This window comes from Grampus griseus, assembly GCF_964374135.1.
Source record: "Grampus griseus genome assembly, chromosome: 7".
NCBI lineage: Eukaryota > Metazoa > Chordata > Mammalia > Artiodactyla > Delphinidae > Grampus > Grampus griseus.
In genome coordinates this window covers 69627535-69641306 of record NC_139001.1, presented here as the reverse complement: position 1 = coordinate 69641306, position 13772 = coordinate 69627535, and the positions used below count along the sequence as shown (strand labels likewise).

The window sequence follows — 13772 nt, the reverse complement described above, 5'->3', positions numbered from 1 at the left end:
TCACTTATTTCATTAAGCAAAATGCTCTCTAGTTTCATCCATCCATGTTGCTACAGATGGCAGAGCTTCATTCTTTTTTATGGCTGAGTAATATTTCATTATATATATTATACATTATATATATGTATATACATATATATATATATATACACGCACCATGTGTTCTTTATCCATTCATCTGTTGACAGACATTTAGATTGCTTCCATATCTTGACTATGAATATTCTTTTTTGACTACTTTCAAAGCTGCTTCTAAATTACCTTTGGAGCATCTGTGCAAAAAGTATTACAGGCTTATTAGAAAAAGGATTTCTAATATCTAGCTAAATTATTTACAATTGTACCTATTTTTTCCTTTGTATAACTCAATTTTTTTCATGTAATGATAAATTGCTGTTTTGTAATTAGATGACAATATGGCAGGAAAGCATTTTATGATATCACAGTGATTAATACAAAAGAATAGTGTCTGCAACACCAATGCACTTAACAGTACTGATCATGAAAATGAAAGTCATGTTTACTAAGTTGAAATACTATTTCTCTCATGCTATCTCACTTTAATATTCTCTTAAGGTTTATTAATATGCATTCTATTTAAAAAGTGCTCTTAATTGCCAAGTATAGTGATCCCCTGTTGTCAGCCCTTTTGAAGTCTCAGTTGCTTTTAAAACTTTTGACTATACCTTTGTTTTTAGATCTTCCTTCTCTTCTCTCATACCCCTCCCTTGGCTTCTCTTCTCAGGTAGTCTTCCTTGGTATTTTTTTCTATTTTATCCACTGGCCCCTCTTACTCTGCCTGACATTTCTATGTTTTTTTCCCAAAATTAAAATTGTTTTATTGTTTAAAACTATTTTAAAACAAAAAATTATTTTGAGTTAGAAAAATCCAAGAAATATAAAAAAGTATAAAATATAAAGAAGGCAAACAAAACAACCCCCAAAACCTACTGTTTAGAAGAAATACAATTAATATTTCTGAACAGAATTACAGAATTAATATTATAGAAGAATATAATTTAATTATATATCATAAACAGATGTAATTATAACTAAATTACATATAAGTAAAATTATGGTACAATTTGTAATCTTTTCAACTACTCTCTTTTCATTAAAAAAATCAACATCATTCCATGTTAATATTGATATTGTCCATTTTAATTATGCTTAGTATTTCATTGCATGATTGTACCGTGCTTTATTTAACCAATTCCTTATCAATGGACATTTTATTTCTCATTTATCTCTTTTAAACAAAGCTGCTATGAATTATTGTATATGTCTTCTTGTGCACTTTACTGATATAATTCTCAGGAGGATTGCTGGGTCAAAAAGTTATACAGTTAAAAATTTTGATCTATGTTTTATACTCCCATTGACATAATATGAGAAGTTCCATCTATTTCTTCAAACCTTTGACAATTCTCATTTATCTTTTAACTGTTGGTTTCTCTCTATATCTATCCTTGATTTTTTTTTCCTCTTATTCTTCATTCTCTCTCTGAATGATTCACTTCCTGGAATGTTATTTCCACCTGTGAGTGTTGTAGGAGTCCATATGGGTGTATCCAAAATGTTCCATATGTGTCTTGTGGACTTTCACACAATGAATAAACCTAAGGTAGACACACTGAAGAAGATGAATATGACTAAAGTAGAGGTCATCCTATACAAATATTAGTTGAGGAAAATGCTAAGGGAATATGTTGAAAGAACATGACTGCTAACTTAAGAGTATATGAAAGATGGTTATATGGAAGATGAAATATACCATCATTTTATGTTACACAGAAATAGGAGAGTTTTGTATGAGGAAAATAAACTAAGATGTTAAAATTTCCCTATTGGGTATGACTACTTAGAAATGTTTAGTTTTAGAAATATTGGGATAACTTCTTCAACTACTGTTTATTTCACATGTGAAAATGAGAGGTCTGAATCAAGTGCTCTCTGAAGAATTTTCCATCTCTAAATTCTGTGATCTTTAAGTGAACTTCCAGAGTATGCTTTAAAATTTAAATTTCTTGTTAACTTTGCTTAATATTTAAATACCTTTAAGTTTTTCAGTTCTCTGACAAGAAAAGTTCATTAGTTTTGAATTTGAAAAGGACTGCTCGCTCTGTATAAATGGTTTAAAAAATGTCCTATTAATGATTCATGCCTCTTGAAAAGCACAGAAACTTATTCTTTACCTTTCATGAGGAAGAAAGAAATTTGAAGTAGAGTAGGTGTGGCAAAAAATATCACCAGATATAAATTTCTTAATGGAAAGTGTATGTCTGGCTTTATCATCTTGAGATATAAAGTTAGGCCATATTTGGTTAACATTGACAATATAATAACGCAGAGGAACCACCTGCCTGGATATTCTGAAAGTATGACATTTGTCCTGGGGTTCTCCTTCCAAGGTTCCATAGGGTTACTTAGACTAAATGGTTTAATCAGTCCTTAATATCTCTAACCTCTTGCCACCCTCAGTGAGAATTAACGGGACTTCAGATTCCTTCATTCATTCATTCCTCCAACTCTATTTAATGCGTATTATTAAGTGTCAGACACTACTCCAGGTACTAGTAATACTGCAGTGAAAAAAAAAGAGACAAAAATATGGACCTTACAAACTAGATATGCCCCTCATGGTTGATTTCAACAAGTGTTTAATCCTGGAGAGCTTAGCCTATTAGTCTCAGTATCTTCTACCAGCAATTAGAAGTCTGGTGGCATCCACGGAGTTGGGATGATGCAAGTTGCACTGGAGTTTGTGACTACCCACTATCATTTGGTGCAAGGCCCTGTCCATTAAAGCTGTTGATCCTTCCTGGTTTATCTGTACATGTTTATCCAGTCAGCTACACAACCTCCTCCTCCACATACATACATACCAAAACCTGCCTTGAGCCTTAAGCGTTATACTTCAAGGTTTTTATTTCCCTTATTGTAAGGGCACGCATGCATCTCCTTTCCCCATTCAGAGTAAGCTCCTTAGTACCAAAGTGACTTTGTCAAAAAGGCCTTTAGCATAAGTCACAAAATGGGCCATTAAAATCAGACACACACACAGACACACGCAGTAATCTAGTGGCTGCTGTTGAGTTTGGAAAAGGGTCCAGACCCTCCTCCCATCAATGATGTTTCTTCTTAATGGGGAGTGGAAGTGGGGGGCTGTTATCCATTCCTGCTTGTCTTCATTTAGGGCACTATACTCCTTCAGAAATGATTTAATGGTTTTAAATCTCAAAGCAAAGTGATTTGGGTTCAGCTTCCCTTTTTCCTAAGAGGCTCTTAGGATTCTATGTAAATGAGAGGATGAAAATGGATGCCCCTTAATTTCACTTTTCAACATCATCTTAGCTCTGTGGTTTTGCATTGCCCCAAATAATTATTTTATCCTCTTTACTCAGAAGTGGGTACTTACTAAATATCCATGTAATTACAGAACTGCACAAGTGGATCTTTCTAGAAAGTGAAGTCAGCCTTATTAAGGTAAATTGATCAGATTACTTATGGGTATATAAAATTGTCAACAACTTAAAAAACTAGGAAGTTCCATCTTTATGTACCCACCAGGTACCAGGCAGTGGTGTTCTGATAACCCTCCTTCCCTCTCTCCTCCCTGCTGCCTCCATAGTCTTAATTTGTAGCATTTGCCAATTTTCATGGCTGCTTTCACATTGCTGAAGTGTTTTCATTGTACACAGAGTTAGGAAGAGATGTGCACGACTAACTCTGGCGAACTGGTGTAAGCCAGTTCCAGCACACCACTGCTGTCAGGTAAAGTCATTGTCTTCATCTAAAATTTCCTGTAAAATGTAAAAAAAAAAAGAAACGTTGTTTCTATAGCAGTATAAATGCATGTTTATTCATGAGCAATGAATAAAGCATTTAATGAATAAAGCATTCATTAAACAATGGATGTTTAAGGAAATAAAAATTCTGTTTACTTCCCGATAAAAACAAGGTACATATATCTCTGGACGCTCTGTGTGCTTGTGCCTCCCTTCACAAGGCATGCTATCTATTTTTCACTTGCCAGTACAAATCCTATCTTCCTCAAAGTTCTCTCTCCTTCTCTGAGCCAGTTTTTGAATTTTCCAGCCTACTCCAGCATAAAATGAGTAAAAAAGAGTTTGGATTTGTTGTCATTCTTTTATTTATTCAACACTTATTGAGCTTTTAATATGCCAGGTACTGGGAATGTGAACATGATTAGACAGACCATATTACTGCCTATAGAGCCTATCATAGGCATTATTACCTGATTATACAATTAGCTATTTAATCAAAATTTTGAAAAATTTTATAAGGAAATGTGAGGTGCTAAGAGAATGTATAATGGCAATTGTATGTGATAAAATTAGATAGATTTGATACATTTGATTACATGGTGGCACGAAAGTCCCGAGAAGCAGTAGAGGGAAGAACCAGGGCACAAGCTCTCTCTAAGTCTTTGTATCACATGTGCTAATGTCCCAAAGATCAAGCCGGGGTTCAAGGATTAGAAGAATAGATTCTACCATTTGATGGGAGAAGCTGCTAAAATATTGTGGCCGTTAAAAAAATCTGCAACACTATTTATTATTTGTAAACATCTATGCAGAAATGCCAAGTATTTTCCATCTTTGCTTTCAGATGTTTTGTTTCATTCCTCCAGTTTCACAGTTGAATTCCATCAACTGTCTTCATGGAAATCTGTTTTTCTCCTCAACAAGTCTTCAGCTTTTCCAAGCAACCCTTCTGTCCTTAATTACCACAGTTCCCAGAATGAGCCACTTTCTATATGTGTCTTTCAGATTAATACAAGGCAAAACTAAATCTGGAAAATTTTACAGTTTTAAAATTTTGCTTATTTTCTACGTATTTCCCTGAAGCAAAGTGGCAGGGCTGTTCAGAAATCATAATTTAATTAAAATGAGGTTGAGGAGATGGGGGGTACCATGTTGTCTTTTACATTCATTTTTTAAAAGTATCCCAGAACATATGTTGATGTCTTTTCTCCCTCTTGTAAAAACAGCAAGACATAAATGTTTTAAAATAATAGTGAAATGGCAAGCTTTTGTGATTATAAAAATACATGCTCTATCTCACCTTATTTTTCCCCTGCTCTAACATGCACCTCAGATTATCACCCAAAATTGTTCTTCTGTTTTTGTGCACATTATCTTCTTTTTCTAGATTTCCTACTCCTCTGCTAATCCAAAACCTATTTTGTTTAAGACTCAAGTCCTTCTCCCTGAAACCTTCCTTAATGGCCCAGGTTATCTTTGATTTCACTCTATTTATGAACTCCTACAGCGTTTAATGCCTGATACAACACAAGAACATTAGCTTTAATGCAGATTGTTATTGTTTTCTGCTTCTCATTTGTATCATTTCGTGCTGTTTTCTTTGTTGAACTTGATTTTTGAGCAACTAAATGGCTATCTTAAGTGCAGGGATCATATCCTATAAGCATTTCTTATTATCCTGTTTCTTGACTAATTTGTATTAGCCTCCCTTTGAGCACTGTAAACATCCAACATCGAGCTGTCTTACAGCCTATAAAAATGGGGAATTCTCCTGTCTTTTCTTTTTTTTCTTAGAAGATATATATTATTAGGATTCATTTAATCAAGAAATGTTGAGGCTTATTGTGCTCTAAGATGAAAAATAACACTGCTATTGCAAGATACACAGTAATTTAGTTACTATGTTTTGCTCAATATAGTGTTATAAACTTATAAGAAATAGTATTTTTTAAAATATGCCACAGTATCTTCTAAACTAGTAAATCTCAGAACTATGGTTCCTTTGATGAACAACTTTAGTACTTTTAAGACTTTTATTTTCCGTATAGAATAGTCACAGTCATGTGGCCCTTTGTTTTGTAATAATTAAAAATACGGCCCTAGGGTCAGGTGACTATGACCGCATTGGTGTGGCTTTTTTATTCTTTCAGCAAAATAACACAAGAAACAACAGTGCAGTAAGTAGCCTAATAGTATCTCTTGGCAATGCACACATACGCTCACTTACACCCTCTAGGTCTCTTTTCTTTCTCTCCATTGCTGTCCCTCAGCAGAGAATTTCTCTAGGACTTAGAGTTCTTTGATATGTTATGATAAATGATGCCTTGTTGTGTTTTCTGACTCTGTTAGAGTCTCCATGGAATTAAAGATCACATGCTTATTTGGCTTAATGTACTTGACCTTTTCCCATGATTGACATGTCTAAATAAAGGCTGTAGCAACTCAGTAATTATGCACCAGCTGTGTATATTCATTTCACAGAAAAAACACACAGTTCTCTTCAAGAGTAGATAGCTTGACCCCTTCCCTGCCAGCTAAATAAAGGAGAGTAATTACTATTATTATTAACCATAGTAAGATTCCTTTCCATCCCCAAATGCATCTCTTTCCTCACTGCATTTTGTAAACAGTATACTATGACCACAGCTACATAAAGTGTTGTTTCAGTACTGGTATTTCTTATACAATAAAAATATTTACAATAATTCTGGACCTGCTCGACAAGATAGTTCCACACAATTTGTGTCAAAAAATCCAGGATTTGTTAGCAAGATTTGTGTTCAGAAAGCAGTGTTACCTTTAATGAACCTTTGTTTTTCTAATGGGGAAATTGTATTTTCCCTCAACTGACATACAGGTAAATTCTGAATAAATTCTAGGGTTCCGTGCTTATTTCAAAAAAAATCTTTTCTCTTAACAGCACATTGTTCCATTCTCACTTATTCAAAATATGTTCATATCTAAATTATCTGTATTTTTATTAATTTGGGTTTTTAAAAATATGATATAAAGTTAATTCTTGTTGACCACTTTGACTAATTTAAGAAATGCTCATTTGAAAAGATTCCTTCTTTAAACTAAATTTTTGGTCTTTATTTACTATAAAATCAAAATTGTTCCCTATATAATCTTGAAAAATAATTCCAGTTAGGTTTAATAATTGTCAATTCATTTCAGAACCATGACATTTATCATTGTTTCTTGAATTCTTTATGTTCTTAAGTGACGTCTATTAAATTTTGGATATAATAGTGTAGGTAAATTTTATAACCTTAACCTGGAAATGTTATTTGTATACTGTGTTCCACAGGATCTAAGGTGATTCTCTAATTCCTTAGGCCAGGGTTATTATAGTTGGGCTTAGAAAAGTTGGCAATGTATAGAAAAGCAGGAAGACAATGAAATAGGACAGGAAATTTTATTTTGCCTTCATTCTTCTTCAAGCCTCTGAAGGGGAGCAGCTTGAAGGGGGAAGGGAACTAACACAAGTGCAAGTGTCTATCATGTGACAGGCGCCATGTTCAGTATTTTATACCAGTTATATTATCTCATATAATCTTTGTAGAAAATCTCCTAAACATATTGATAAATTTTTAATACATATATTTATTTAATTTGTCCTAAAAGCAAGGATGAGGTTTCTGGATCAAAGGAGAACTGTTATTATTTCTTACAACAATAACCACATGCCCCATTTGTCCCCTTCAGGGTGATGTGATGAGAACTAGGAGGTTATATGCACAGGAAGGGAGCCCCAAAATTATGAATCTGGGAATTTATATAGAAACTGCTATATAGCTGTCTCCTTTCCACCTTGAGAGGCAGGGCAATCTTTCCTCCCTTATGTAAACAAATAGCAGGGAAGACAAGGGGAAGGTCCCCAGTTAAACCCTTTGGAATACAAACCGGTAGCTCTGGGGCCTTATTATCTTTTGAAATGTGAACGTATAAATCTGGGGGATAGGTATCTATCTCTTTGATGGTCTCTATCTATTCAGTCAACCTTTAACTTCCAAAGCTTGTCCTTTAACCCAGGTTCCAGTTTTCTTTGCTTTATAAGTCTCTACCCGTACAGAAACATGAAAATATTTTCTTTGTAGTTTCATAGCCCTAAACTGTGGCAATTTCAGTATTGTTGCTATGAAATTTGTGGCCATTAGCTTTGTTTCCATTCTTAAGTCTCTTAGTGTATTTAGTAGCATAATGCATCATTACGTCTATTGTCTATGTATTTTACTTAAAGTATCATCTCTGTGTGAAGATTTACATGCACAATAAAATTTTATTAAGCACCAAGAACTATCAAGCACTGTTCTAGATACTTGGGATACATCAATGAACAAGTTAAAAATCGCTGCTGTTCTGAAATTTTAAAACTTTTGGGAGAAGCTAGAAATTAAACACTAAGCATAATAAGTAAAAAACTTACTATGGTAAGTTCCTGGGTGGCAGTGGGAATGCCAAGGAAGCCAGTATGGCTAGAGTGAAGTGGAGTGATGGGGAGACCAGAAGGAGAGTGGATGGAAGAGATGACAGGAATGAGACATGCAGATCGCAGAGGACCTCATAGAGCATTAGGGAAACCTTGGCCTTTTCTTTGAGTGAAATAGGGTAACATTAGAAGGTTTAGCTGAGGAATGACATAATCTGACTTGTCTTTTCAGAGGGCCACACTGGCTGCTGTGTTTAGGACAGATTGTAGGGGCTAATGTAGACTCAAGAAGACCTGTCTGGAGGCTAATGCAGTAATTCAGGTTGGGTGTCATATGGCCCTGACCAGAGCAGTGAAGTGAAATAATAAGCAGACAAATTTTGGATATATTTTGAAAGTTGTTCCAACAGAGTTTCTGATGGATTGGTTGTAGGCTTAAGAGAAAAAGAGAAGTCTAAAGTGATTCCAAGGTTTTTGTTCTGAGTAACTAGAAAAATGTTTTATCATCAATTGAGGTGGACAAGATTGGGAGGGAGCAATTTATTGGAGGGGGTTGGGCTGGGTAAGATTAGGAGTTTAGTCCTGAACTTGTTGATGTTGAGATGTCTTTTAGACATGCAGTGGAGGTGTCAGGTAAGCAGATGGGTATGCGAGTTCGGAGTTTGGGAAAGAGGTTTGAGCTGGAGATAGAAAATTGGGAGCTGCCCACACGTAAGTCATATTAGGGACAGATTTAGACTTTGTGGGGCCTGAAGCTTATGCCATTTTGGGGGTTCTCTAAGAGAAAGAATTCAAAATTTGAATTCAAATTATGTACAAAGGTGAATATTTATTTATTTATTTGCGGTACGCGGGCCTCTCACTGCTGCGGCCTCTCCCGCTGTGGAGCACAGGCTCCGGATGCGCAGGCCCAGCGGCCATGGCTCACGGGCCTAGCCGCTCCGCGGCATGCGGGATCCTCCCGGACCGGGGCACGAACCCGCGTCCCCTGCATCGGCAGGCAGACTCTCAACCACTGCGCCACCAGGGAAGCCCAGAATATTTATTTTTAATGAGAAAAATCAAAACAAATACTTATTTGGAAACTGATAAATAGCACAAAATCATAACATTTGGAGAAATAGCATAATATTTTAAATAACTTCCTGACATACCTCTGTAACATAACTTCCTGACATACCTCTGTAATATTTTCCCCCTACATTATTGACCTTTAATGTCAAGGATTTTAAAATATTATTTTCTGTTGAGAATATGAAAAATTAATTCTGTCTTTATCATGATTAATTAAATTTTTAAATTAATTATAGTCTAGAAAGGTTTTTTTCATCTTTACAACTTATTTACAATTTCATGAAAATTTTCAGAGTTGTCTTAAAATTTAAAACTTCTATCAAGCTTCTTGCATATATTACCTGAAGATTTGGAAGAATTTTCCAAAGACTAACTCTGGCCCTATGCAATTGAAACTTTGCTTCTTTTCCACTGTCCACATATTTCCAATACTAGGCAAATTGTGATTCCTTTGCATATTGTCACACCACTTCAGCCCTGAACATTTGTGGCACAATGTCAGGTGACTTTATCACAGTGGGTACTAGACCACTGGAAACTATTTCTACTTTAGGATAGTCAGGATAGCTAACAATAATTTACTCATATATGGAAGTGATTGTGAATCACATAAATATGTTCCTTTAAACCCAACCTAAATATATCTCCAACTCTGTTTCCTCTTAGTTTCCCAAAAATGTTCACAGACACACAAGTGCCCCCACCACCACGAAGGTATCTTATATTTACAAATTTTCCTGAAATATATGACCATGAAAACACAGTTTTTTTAAAAATTAAAAGACTTTACTTTTTAGAGCAGTTTTAGATTTGGGGAGATTGCACAGGAAGTACAGAGTTCCCATATGCTCCTTTTCTCCCCTGCACGTAGTTTCCCTATTATACACATTTTGCATTAGTGTAGTACATTTGTTACCATTGATGAAACAATATTAATAGATTATTATTACTAAACTCCATAGTTGACATTTGGATTTACTCTTTTTTTGTATTTCTATGGGTTTTGACAAATGTATAATATTTCATATCTACCATTACAGTATCATACAGCGTAGTGTCACTTCTCTTAAAATGCCCTGTGCTCCACCTATTCATCCCTAACCCCACTCCTTGAACCCTTAGAATCTCTGATATTTTAAATTGTCTCTATAGTTCTACCCTTTCCAGAATGTCATATACTGGTTAACCTCTTAGAGTATGTAGCTTTTTCATTGACTTCTTTCACTTATCAATATGCATTTAAGGTTCCTCCATATCTTTTTTCATTGTTTATTAATACTCCATTGTATGGATGTACCACAGTTTGTTTATTCATTCACCTATTAAAGGACATCTTGGTTGTTTCCCATTTTTTGACAATTATGAATAAAGCTTCTACAAACATTTATGTGCAGGTTTTTGTGTGGGCGTTAGTTTTCAACTCACTGGGACAAATGCCTAGTGAGGAAATTAGTATTTAGATTAGGATCTAGACACAGATCTTACACCTTTCACAAAAATTACTGAAAGGTAATCATTTACCTAAAGGTAAAACAAAATTATGCAACTTCTAGAAGATAACATAGGAGAAAATCTAGATGACCTTGAGTTTGGTGATGACTTTTTATATACAGCATTATACAGCACAATCCATGAAAGAAAAATTGATAAATTGAACTTCTTTAAAATTAAAACTTCTGCTCTGTGAAAGACACTGTTATAGGATTGAAAAGATAAGCCACAGACTGGGAGAATACTCTTGCAAAATATACCTAATGAAGGGCTGTTATCCAAAATACACAAAGAACTCTTAAAATTCAACAATAAGAAAACAAATAATCCAATTACAAAAATAGGAAAAGATCTGAACAGACATTGCAGCAAAGAAGATATACAGGTGGTAAATAAGCAAATGAAAAGATGCTCAACATCATGTGTCATTAGGAAATTGCAAATTAAAACAATGAGATACCATTACACATCTATTAGAATGGCTAAAATCCAAAACATTGACATCACCAAATGTTGACAAGGATGTGGTACAACAGAAACTCTCATTCTTTGCTCCCAGAACGCAAAATGATACAGCCACTTTGGAAGATAGTCTGATAGTTTCTAACAAAGGTAAGCATAAGCTTACCATATAATCCAGCAATTATACTCATAGTATTTACCCAAATGGGTCTTTACTTTTTAACCAGCTCTGCAAGATTCTGCCTCAGGAAATTCCTTCAGGCTAGTCTTCCTTGCATTTAATGTTCTCAAGACATGAGTTCAGCTGTGTTGTCTTGGTATCCTCTTCCTATCTGAATATATTTGGATATAGTTTCAGATTGTTTATTTTTACCTTGACTTGGCAACTTCTTAGGATGTTACTTCTGGCAATTGCCCATCAGATTCACATTCCACAAACAAAGGCAATATTCACTATTCCCAAGCAGACCCTCTGGACTTGCCAGCCTGGTGCATGGTGCTCCTTACCTTTGTCTGTCCAGGAATGGTTATCTTAATTAGTAATTGTTAGAAACCTCTGCAATCTTTAAAGTTTAGCTCTAGGAAATAGTCACTGTCTAAACTTCCTCAATTTTTATCCATTTCCCTATCCACTGAAACTGATCTCAAGAAAGTTACAGATAAATATTAATTTGTAACTGTAATGGCAAATTTTTAGTATTAATCTTGTTTGACTCCTTTATAGCATATAAACTGCTAACTGAACCCGTCTTAAAACTCTTTTCCTTTGGTTTCTTTAAAATTTTTTTAAATTGTGAAATGAAGCATACATCCAGAAAAGTGCAGAAAGCTTATGTACAAAGTTTAATAAACATTTTTAAAGCAAAAACTTGTATTATGAAACAGAACACTTTTAGCACCCCAGAAGCTCCTCATGTGCCTCTCCCCAGTCACAACGCCTATTCTTCTTTATGCCAGAAATAACAAATATTCTGACTTTTGTATTGAGTGTGCATGCTGTGCATGCATCCTTGAACAATGTATTTTAGTTATTCTATTTTTAAATCTTAAAAAAGGAATTATATATTTTTTGCTCAATATTATGTTTGTGAATATATATATATATATATATATATATATATATATATATGTATCACATCTCTAGCCATTCATCTGTTGATGGACATGTAGGTTGCTTCCATATCTTGGCAATTGTAAATAATGCTGGTGATTTTTCTTTCAAGTTTTTCTGTATATATTTTAGATTGTCCAAGTTCTTTTAAAATAATGATGTTGGAAATTTGCAATTTTGTTGAGTATATAGATTAATGCATGTCTGTTTGGGGGGATGGGTTCACATCTTCTCGCTGATTCTAATACGTATGTCTAGAGGACACCCAGAGCAATATATCACACTGTGAATGCCACTTTTTACATAAGTTGGAAAGGCTGAAACCTGCTGATTTGTAAGAATAAAATAATGCCTTATTCATATTTGTATCCCTGATACCTAGCACAGTACCACTCAATAAGTTGTTCATTTCAGTAAACATTTGTTAGGCATCTGCTGTATGCCAGGCACTGTGCAAGGTGCTAAAGATACAAAATGACTAACACATGGGCCTTCCCTAAGGAAGATTCATAAGAAAACTACTTGTAAGCAAACAGCTACAATCAAGGGTTATTGTGCTTTGGTGTATATGATTAAGCACTAGAGGATCCTAAGCAGGAAGATGGTCAACTGTATTTAGACTGAGGAGGTATGCAAAATTTCATAGATCTCATAATCCTTGAGCTGAGACTTGGGAGGTGAGTTAGGTATGCATCAGATAATCAGGAAAGTCAAAGATATTTCATATAGTTGGAAGAATAAGAGCAGCATTAAGTAAAAGAGAGACTTGAGAACACCTGGCAATTCAGGAATGAAAGGGCACACACTGGCTTATAGTATGTGTGGCAGAGTGGATTTAGAAGCCTGCCTGGAGAAATAGGCAGATGTCAGGTATTGTTTGGCTTTATAGAGTAAAAAACTTTATCCTATAGGCAACAGAAAACAATGAATGAGTTTAAAGCAGGGAAGTAATGTAGGCAGATTTGCATTTTGGAAAAAAAAAGCCATCAATATTCAGGATGGATTAAGTGGGACAAGAATGGAATTAGAAAAGATAATGCTAGGGAGAATGTTCTAATAGTCCTGGTGAGACATGAGGGTCCAAATTAAGACAGCAGCACTAGGGATATTGAAGAGAGCATGGATTCAAGAGATGTAAAAGAGGACCTAGTGACAAATTGGATGTGCTTTGAGATGACTGGATAGATGATGCATTTACTGAGATAGATGATAGTTACTTGGGGGACAAAGAAAAGGATGAGTTCCATGGACATGTTGACTTTGACATGCCTGTGGGAAGGATGTTTAGGTAAATATGTCTAATAGGTGGATGGATGGATATATAAGTCTGCAGTCTAAGAAAAAGATCTGGTGTCAAGTCCTAGGGATCCCAATCTTGAATGAATAAATAGAAGAAAAGCCAGAAAAGGAAACC

The 13772-nt window shown here is 34.8% G+C and overlaps 1 protein-coding gene across 9 annotated transcripts in view; it reads left to right on the top strand.

Annotated features, from left to right (window-relative positions):
* SLC4A10 (solute carrier family 4 member 10) overlaps positions 1–13772 on the top strand; it is a gene marked incomplete at both ends in the record, with an annotated part of 310037 nt that overhangs the window by 133236 nt on the left and 163029 nt on the right. The gene's annotated exons all lie outside the window — the stretch shown is intronic.